Source organism: Misgurnus anguillicaudatus, chromosome 8 (genome assembly GCF_027580225.2).
Source record: "Misgurnus anguillicaudatus chromosome 8, ASM2758022v2, whole genome shotgun sequence".
Classification (NCBI taxonomy): domain Eukaryota; kingdom Metazoa; phylum Chordata; class Actinopteri; order Cypriniformes; family Cobitidae; genus Misgurnus; species Misgurnus anguillicaudatus.
This window is the reverse complement of record NC_073344.2, coordinates 355,385-365,529: the sequence shown is the minus strand read 5'-3', so window position 1 is coordinate 365,529 and position 10,145 is coordinate 355,385. Positions and strand designations below refer to the sequence as shown.

The 10,145-nt window shown below is 38.0% G+C and overlaps 1 long non-coding RNA gene across 1 annotated transcript; it reads left to right on the top strand.

Moving 5' to 3' along the window:
• Positions 1-733: 733 nt before the first annotated feature.
• On the top strand, positions 734-9,829 carry LOC129450828 (uncharacterized). Its single transcript, XR_008646450.2, has 5 exons — positions 734-864; positions 4,413-4,530; positions 4,765-5,134; positions 6,221-6,278; positions 9,247-9,829. It is a non-coding gene; the product is annotated as an uncharacterized lncRNA (long non-coding RNA).
• The last annotated feature ends 316 nt before the right edge of the window (positions 9,830-10,145 follow it).

Genomic DNA, 10,145 nt, shown 5'->3' with positions numbered 1-10,145 from the left:
ATGTTAAATGGGCTCTAAACAGGTCATTTTGGTCCCGTACAGCACTGATAGAAGCACTTCATTTTAATCTTTTAACAAATATCTTTATTTTCTTTTATTATGATATTATTGGCAGAGGCGTGCGTCCGTCTCATGCTTTGTGATCACGTGATTAGTCAAACCGGGAGATGCGCGTTCTGGATTTACCGATTTTCTCCTCAGACAAGTGCTTCTGTTTTGTGGTCGATTCTGGGGTAAGTTTCCTTAAATTCGTGGTTACTTTATTGAAATTAGTTCACAGGGATGTTAATTCAGTTGTCAGTTTATGTCAATACGACTAATAAATTATAAACTTGAATGTTGACCGTTTGTTAGTGTAATGTTAGCTCGAGCGCTGACAGCTTGACCGAGCTCGTCGCGCGGTGTGAGCTAATCAGTTAATGGAAATCTTTTATTTGTCTTTATATCTTCTATATAATCGTGTTATGCTTGTTTTTAAATGTATTTTAAATTGTTTAGTTAATTATAATGCAAGTTTACTCCCAAGTATTGTAATGTAGGCTTTTTTCAGCTTAAGCCTAGCTTGATTGAGCCTGTGGCACAGCTGTGAGCTAACAGTTAACGTTAGTGGAGATCTTTTATTATATATCTTTTATAAAAACGTGTTGTACTTTTTCTTAAATGCGTTATAATTTTTTTTTTAAATACAAGTTTACTCCAAGTATTGCAATCTATGTGTGCTTTGTTCAGCTTCCTCCTATCAAAATTACATTAACATTTTAAAGTAGACGAGTAAATAAATGAAAAAATAACTGTTGTATATTTATTGTTACTTCTTTCAGATTCTTTTCTTGGTGTGTCTTGATGTTTTCTATTGGCTAAAGAGTAAGTATTACTTTGTTCATATTTTCACAGCCACCAGAATCAGACTCTAGTCGAGTGCTCAAAAGGGAAATAGCATGTTGGTCTCTTCAATGCAATGATAAATAAAATACTTATAACTAATGAAATAATAGTCAGATCTCACTTTGACTTTATGTACAGTTTGCTCGAGGTCAGAACAGCTCATTCAAGTAGTTATAGCGGACCTGCATATGTTAAAATTTGATTGATTTATGACCCTCTTTGACAGGGGGCGGGGCTATCAATCAAATGGTGTACATGCTGTCTAGTTTTGACAATCGTATTTATGGCTTTTAGACAGCGGCTGTCCGGAGCTTGTTTTATGACGTGTCAATCAACGTGTTGTTATTTCCTGTGTGTGTGTTTTTTGTCACGCGAATGTTGTCATGTTTATTGCTGTCAAAAAGTTTTCTGGACTATCAGGTTTATGACTGGAGTTTCTCCGTCCTGTGTGCTCTCCTCTCCCACCCGCCCTTTCTCACCCCTGCGTGTCTCACAGCGGGGTCCGGTGTTCAGCGGACCTGTGTGCTTCTTTAGACGAAAACCTGTTTATTTTAAACTAAATAAAATTTTAACCGCATCACGAGGTCCGTGAGTCTTTTCACCACCCGCTCTCTTTGTTACGCGCATTAAAACTCGCTCACCGGTGGTGCCTGAGAACGCGCTGGGTTTGTGGTCATATCTGCAGTTTTAAAATAAACTCAATAAATGTAATGCTGTCCACTCTGACAAAATAAAGGTTTATTCTAGATTTAGGGTTTTCTTGAATCAAGTCTCTGATTAAAACTTTTGATTGTAACATCACATTTTATTTAATTAAATATTCCGTATACGTGTATAGTTTAACCATTGCCCTATGCCATAACCTTCGGCGCCGTCAATACGACAATCTTTAGACTAAAGTCTAAACTAAATAAAATTTTAACCGGTTCACCAGATCTTTTCACAACCCCGCTCTCTATGTTCACGCGCATTAAAGATCGCTCATCGACGGTGACAGAGAATGCGCCGGGGTGCGCGTTCATATGCCATTAAGAAACTTGTATGTGCCATAAACTGGTGTCGCAAATATTTAGTACTGATGTGAATATTACATCGCCATTCTTTTGAAAGAAAATTATTTGAATTAAAGTGGTAGGAATACTTAAATCACTGAAACAATCATGTCAGGCTTAACTACATACGGCTTTTTAGGGGTCAAGCCCAGAATGGGCGAAGACCCCTATTGTATCTGTTAGTTTTCTTTTTCTTTTTCTTCCTCCGCCATTGCGGTTTATGGCAGCCTATAGAACCGTACGTAGGAAAGTTATGAAATTTGGCACACTGATAGAGGACTGTCCAAAAAATTTGAAGTCTGTATCTCTAACCCGCTAGCGCCACCAACAGTCCAAATTTGCACTTATGTATTTGCTTATAACTTCTGACCCATAAGTCCTAAGCACTAAATTCTTGTTTCCTCTGATTCCTTGGCTCAAGACAATTCGATTGGACCCTATGTTGTCATTTTCCGTCATGAAAAATGTTCCGCCATTTTGATTTATTCATAAAACCTACTTTTGCGAACTTGTCCTAGAGCTTTTGCCCAATTGCCACGAAAAACGGTATGTAGCATCTAGAGACACTCACGGCAAAAAGTTATTAAAAGAATTTTGATAAACCATTCCGTTTTCGTATAGCGCGTCAACAAATTTTACGTAGAGCGCAAAAAAACAGGTTTTTGTGTGTATCTTCGCCAATCTTATGTCTATTGACACCACACTTGGTAGTTGTGATGCCAGTCAGGAACTGAGGGGGCATGCAGAGTTTCGTCACAGCGCCACCTAGTGGTCATACGAATGTTGTACATGCTTATAACTTTGGCTGTGATCAACGTATTTTCACGGGACTTGATTTTTTAGAGTCCTGAATAGTTGCTAAGTCCAACAATACCAAACATGCCAGAATTCACCTTATAATTTACCCTGCGCAGCAAAAAAAAGTACTTAACAAACCCGCGCAAATATCTCCGCGAGCGTTATTCTGATCGACTCGAAAACACCATAGGAAGAAACTTACCTTACCTTCTGAACAAAAAGTTCTATAGGCGTTATATTAAAATTTTCATCAGAAATGGCCGAAAATTGCAAAAAACGTAAAATTACCTTTACATTTTGTGTTTTTTACACATAAACGGTTATAACTTCGTAACGAAAAGAGATTTTTTCACCATATTTGATACGCTGATGTACGACCACAGTCTGAGGCTACACAAAAAAAATTGTATGCTTGCACCACTAGTTGGCCTTATAATTGAACAAAACCTTTGAAATCAAGCCACCCTATGGTCATACAACTGTTTCTTCACTAAACTAAAGTGTATAGTCATAAAACTGGCTAGATGTAACACAGTTATGACCTGAGGTTGCATGCACAACTTTGTCATTGCGCCACCTAGTGGTTTTGAGATAGAAATATGGTATTTTTGCCTAAAACTACTCCAACAGTACATCTAAAATCTTGGGTCATCATGTATTATTACTTTTATGGCTTGGAGATCATTGGTGCATGCCAATTAACTCCTTAGCAACCAATTAGGATACCTTATCAACCCTTTTTACAAGAGCTATATCTCTGCATCAGAACATCGTAGAGACATGGGGGTGGTGTCTTTCGACTCATTAACACCACTGTAACATTTTGTGAGCTGAGAATTGCCACTGCAAGCACCACTCACATTTTCTTCAGTGTTCTAGTTGTCAATGCTCCTCGAGAAGAGAGGGAGAGATTACACTGAATGAAAACACAGCTTTTTTGCTGATAACTGTAATATTATTTAGTCTGAAATCAAGAGATTTTCCTAGGTTCTTTAAACTGCTCATCCGAATTCAACTTTACTTTTCTCTGTGCCCTTTTTGGCTTGACCCCGGCATTGCTGCTTGCAGCTATATTTTCTATTTATGTCTGTTGCAGCATCTAATACTATGACCAAGCTCAGCTACGCTCTCCTTCTAAATGCATGTGTAACGTGCAGACACATTAAATGTGCACGTTAACTAAACGAAAGCCTTTCTCGTTTGCACAAAAGGTAACAATTTGGCGATTAATTCTAACAATTCTAAATAAAAACAAAATAAAATAAAGCTTTTAATAAGTTTTATAGTCTGTCTTTGTAAATATTAAGTATTATATGATATATAAGAATTTATTGGTGCTGTCTCTCACTCTGCATGCATGAATCAAATCAAGAATTACTCTTGGTCGCACTGCATGATCTGGTCTGGTATTTTATGGGCTGGATCTCATTGCCTTTGAATGCTGTGCTGGTACTTCAGCATGTACCTGAGGCATTGGTGAGGTATTGGTGTTCTGTTCTTCCACCCTTACAGCCGCAGATGTGTGTACATCTTCCGTGGGCTCTTCGTTTGTGCAAAGAACATGGCGATAGTTTCTGCACTACACTTGACCCTCTGAACTGCAAAACATGATGGGATTTTTATGTATTGGCATGGATAATAATACTTTTTCTGATGCTGCTGTTTACTCCATTGTAGCATGCCTCTGTGAAACTGACAATCTCTGGTAGGAGCTGCTGGTTTGTGTTTGGCAGTATGGATCACGGTCTGCGACTCATGATGAGCTGGGCTGGAGACATGAAGAGGTTGTCAACAGGTGTGTTCTTATACTCTATCAAACTGAGATAGGGATCAGTCATGAGGGCCAATATGTGAAACTTAATGTTTTTGCTAAGTCTTCAAACTCTTTGCGTTGATATTGTGGACCTTTTAATTTATGCCATGTCTTGCGAAAGTGACTAAGCTTGCTGATGACAGTGGCAGCCATAGTAGTGTTAAGTTTGTCTAATTGGAAGAAATGGTTAGAGTAATGTATTCTTCATTGTTCCAGGTGAAGAGGTCTGAAGCTAATACCTGCCATGGTCTGATTGGTATTTCATTAGGATTCATAGGTTCCTTGGTATTTGAATTATGTTGCACCAGGCAAGTACTGCATCTTTCGATCATGTGTTCTATCTGCTTACACATTCCTAGCCAGAATAACATTTTATGCTTAGACTTCTCGGCGTGTGCGCATATCTTTTCTGTGTCAGATATGACTATTTTTCTTATCTTCACTGGTCAATAAAAGTTTGTCTTAGAAGTCAATAATGTATGTGGGAAATTGTCTCCTCTTTGCAGGCCATCCATCCAAGATCATCTATCTGAGCTGCTGAAAACTGCCTCGGTACGGATCTGTTGCAGCTTTGTGTCACTGACTGGTAAGTTTTTATAATGAAGTGAATCTACATGTCCATATCTTTGCTGAGATTGTCATGTTTTGTTGCTATGGACTTTCTGGAGAGGGTGTCTGCCACAGGAATCTCCTTTCCTGTTCCGTGTTTGATGTCATATTTCTAGAGCTGTAGAATCATTCTTTAATCATAAGTATACTCATCTTGTTTTACTTTTCAGGCATCTGTATTAAATGTAAATATATTAGTTATGTAGTTGTCAGTAAATAATCTATGATATAACATTAGCAATAAATACAAATAAAACACTGCACAGTCCTCAACCCCCTAGCTCGTGGAGTTGCGCACGTCGCTCTCATCAGTGCCATCACAAGCCCCTACTGGAAACTCCCACTTGAGAGACCTTTTGAGCTGTTTTAAATAATTGGGAGAGTAAGGGGCTAATAGAACCAAACGCGCTTTAAACGCTTGGAAACGCAAGGCGCGATGCACTGCCTTTTTTAAAAAAGAGCAGTATGACGTGGATTTTCATATTGTTAGGCAACCACCGAGTCAGCTGTCTTGTCAATCAAATATTGAAGCGTGAGCACTCTCTTGCTGTTAACTGTCATATTAGCAGAAACTTTAAAAAGAGGGCGCTTGCTCTGACCTTGTTTGAGGGTGAGAGGTACACAAACACGCAGGAGAGAGTGAGCGAGTGGAGTCCGGTTCTTCAAAGCAACTGTAAACTTCCCTCACCACACCGTAAGGCCCGCCTCTCCCCCCATTCGATTGGACAATAGAAAGATGCGAATGACGTCGGCTGCTTTTCCGCTCTCAGCGCTCCTTTAAAAGCGTGTATTTAAACAGTGTGCAAACGCTCCCTGCCCATAGAACATCGTTTAAAAAAGGTGTCTGCAACTGCCATAAATGTGTTTGGTGTGAAAAGCCTCTAAGAGTGATTCTTAGCTTTAAGAAATTTGACAACTTGCTTTTATCCTTAAGTTTGAAAGTAGGAGTATATTTCATGAATTCTTAGTACTTAAGATAAAAATGGCACTATCAAAAGCTTGATAAATATGGGAACAGTTGTCTAACTTGAAACTAACTTCAGTTTTTTTCCTTTCCTATCAGTATTTCTGCAAATGCCTGTTCCGTGTCACATGGCTTATGCAAGACTGAATCCATGAAGGTGAGTCGTCATCATCATGAGAAACGTCTTTGCTCACTGCATGCACATTTCTTTTATAAGCAGAATGACACACTTTGGTTAAGAGATTGTGTTTTTGGGGCTGTTTAAACTTGGTATTTAGTTTTTTTTTCCGTTCAGATCATAAGTGGATGAGAGGGACACATTCTCTTTACACCTGGTATTTAAATCCGTCAGTTTTGTCCACTTTCAACCTCTACTCTCCTGATTACTTTGAGGGGATGGTCTGTGGATACTGTGGGCTGTCATTTAAACATGAGCAGGAGTAATGACGGGTTTAAATGGACTCAACTAATATTATGTCAGAGTCCGCTGCTTGCAAGTAAACATGCTGCACAGTGTTTTGTACATTTACATGTAAAAGCTTTCTTTGATGTTCTCTTGTGGCTGTTGGAACACATTCTACCACATGCGCTTACACTACAAAAGCAATCTGATCAAAAAGTGTTTTCAACTACCTCTGAATGTGGTCAAAAGTGGACGAGCTCAAGATGTTTTGAACATCATTTACACCTATCTTTAGCATTGTTCACTTGTGATCCGATCGACAACAGCATATCTTAATACCAAGTGTAAATAGTCCCTTTTTTACTTGCGCTTCAAAGCTTTATAATGGTAGAAAACAACAATTAGGGAACAACTTCTGACTTTAAACCTCAATAAAGCGCATTCATCCTTCACAGAGGTAATCCATATTCAAATGTTTACCGGAAACTAGTTATTATAGTTTATAAAGTTTAAAACATTATCTTTTCTTACTAAAAGCAAGGACATTTACTAAAATAACTCCAAATGTGTTCGTCTGAACATGTGTATCTCGAGTTACTGAGTGTGAGTACATCATGGGGTAATTTTAAAATCTGTCTGAAGCATCGCTTTAAGTATTTAAATGGAGTATAGCCAAGGCCGCCTTAATGCACGGGCTTACCTGGGCTGAAGCCCAGGGGCCTCCCAAGTTCAAGGGCCTCCGCCGCCTCCCAAGTTTGCGTTCATGATGAGCTTAAAAGGTCATATTGTTTTGTAACTTGTCCGGTCTTCTGTCAATCACTCTAATTGCACGTTAAATGACTGCTGGTCCATTGTAACTTAACGTGAAATAAAATGTCAGACGTAACATATTTTTTATTCCGCGTAATGTAAATGTCAGACGTAACATATTTTTTATTCCGCGTAATGTAATTAAGTGCGCGTTGTCAACTTGACATTCCTGCACGTTAGATTGAGTGTGACAGAGAAACGGGAAATAATCCACCAACAAAATGAAAGAATAATTTCTGAAATTTCATAATAAGCACCAGTGAGGTGCAGGTCTCTCTCTCTTTCGTGCGCGCGCTCACTCGTTCGCTCTCTCTGTGCTCGTTCAGCTGAGTCTCTGGAATGCCGATTCTCTCCAACCGTGAACAAGCAACTGTGCCGCTAAATTAAGAAAGGAGTTCCCGCACATAATGCTGTTAGTTGTTATAAAGTTTAAGTTTACTCGCGTTTATATCAGTGACGCGTGCGCAGCTGCTGGAGCGATATAGTTTGACGTGACGTCAGCTCACAGTACACACATCTGTTCAAGAAAGACGAGAAAGAGACGCAACGGTAAAGGTGCAAATCTAAGAAAGTAAAGAGCGACAAGACCATCTCAAATGATCATCCCCTGATAGCACCATTATAATCTCATTATCTAAAGATCTTATATACAGGTATGTTCCCTGTTCCATGTCTTGTGCATATTCATTGTCGTTTTACATAGTTATGTATGCATAAATACTAAATACAATGCATACTATATCTTCAATAGCCTACAAGATAAATAACTGATTACAAAACAAGATTCTGTCTATAAAGACTTATCTTTTGTTATCATTAATGCATTTTCACTTTAAAATTAACTTTAACTTCTTATATTTTTAAAACTGTTGTGAGCATTTAGTTAGTGAGTGGCAATTTTCTGCAAATTTGTATATTCCAAAAACTATATAAACATAAAGCTTATAAACATATATACTTTCACACATTTTGGTTTTATTATCACCACAAGTTGCTGTGTGTGGTTGTTAAATAAAGTGTCTTCTGTTTATGCTCAAGTAGGCTCAGTGATATGTTTTTCTCTCCCTGTCTTGTCCTCGACCACGAGGACAATGAGACAAACAGACCCAGTTCCTGTTGCTGTGAAGATCATCGCACCACTGATCCACTGGCTGTCCTTCAACGTGATGACCAGCCGATGCCCGACCAACGACCACCGGCTAAACCAGTTTAATTCGCTTACCCGCCTCCTACCCCTACCGTATGTATATATATATAAATATATATTAATTCCTCCCAAGGGTTTTTGTCCTTCTAGGAGTTTTTCCCATTGGGTTTTTTCCTAGGGGGGTTTTTCGTCCCAGGGAGAGTCAGCCAACTTTGGCTTAACTTAGCACTTTACTGTATACGTTACATTATTAATACGCTCGCTTGTACGGTTTAACCGCTTTCTCTACTTCTTATATTATCTATTGATTTTCTGTGTTCTCCTCTACATCTTCTCATGTAAAGCTGCTTTGCAACAATTAACACTTGTGAAAAGCGCTATATAAATAAAATTGAATTGAATTGAATGTTAATAATGATATTATGGTGTTTTCTGGCTCAAAGAGGAAAAACTCACTGTTGTATGTCTCAAAAGAAACTAATGCATTTTGTGATGTAGATTACCTAGATATTGCACTTAAAAAAAATGAGACTATAAATCGAGGGAAAGGGGGGCCTACAAAACCTCTTAGCCCCGGGGCCTCACATTAGGTTAAGGCGGCCCTGAGTATAGCAATACATAATTGGGACTAAATAACAAAGGTAAAATAAAATATAAATTCCTTTTAATATTAGTGTACCTAATTGGATTGATCATGCTTTACTTTTTGTTAAGACAACCCCTGTTTTTAATGTTAACATTTAATTTTTTTATGTTCTTTCTTAGATGCTGTAACCATAAAGCAACCAGGACAACACACCTGGAGTGACCGAGAGCAGGATGAAGAAAGAATCGGACAAGAAAATATCAACTGTTGCCCATGAGGAGACATATTGTTCTTGGACCTGGTTTTTCTGTTTAGTAATAAGTGGTTTTTTGTGGTTAAATAAAAGTAATTTAATATTCAATCCACAAGCTAAATTTCCTACATTTTCTTAAAGGGGTAGTTTACCCAAAAAGAAAAATTCTGTCATTGTTTACACAAACAGTTTGGTTACAAACATTTCTCACAATATCTGCCTTCGTGTTTATCAGAACAAAGAAATTTATGCGTGTTTGTAACAACATGAGAGTGTGTAAATGATGACAGAATTTTCATTTTTGGGTGAAGTACCCCTTTAACATTTTTATACACAGGGGTAAAAGAAATGTATGTTAAACATTTTTAGTTTGTCTTTTTTTGTTACTGCTACTTTCAACAAGACTAATTATTCAGCCAAGCTTATTTTGTACTTTAAGGAATGAACAGCTTTTATGGGTTTTAAGACACAGATATGTGCTCACAGTTTGCCCATAGAATGCCCAGTGGTCCCACGCAGTATGCCCACATTTTTCCCACGTATTTGTTATAGTAATTTGAATTTTAAAACAATTCCATGTATGTATGCCTATCTCAGATCGTATGCATGTGAAAGGCAGTTTCTGGTATAAATAGTAGAACACAAAAGGTTTTCTGTGCCATTAGAAAGCAGTCAAAAAGTGGGACAACAAGGATAACTGATCATGAAGGTAATGCCAGGTGAGGGATATATTATGGCTGAAAAAAACAATAAACCAATAGATGAAATATTCATGTCATATGTGTATTTGACATATAAATTCGCATTGCCTTTCTGTTAGCTGTC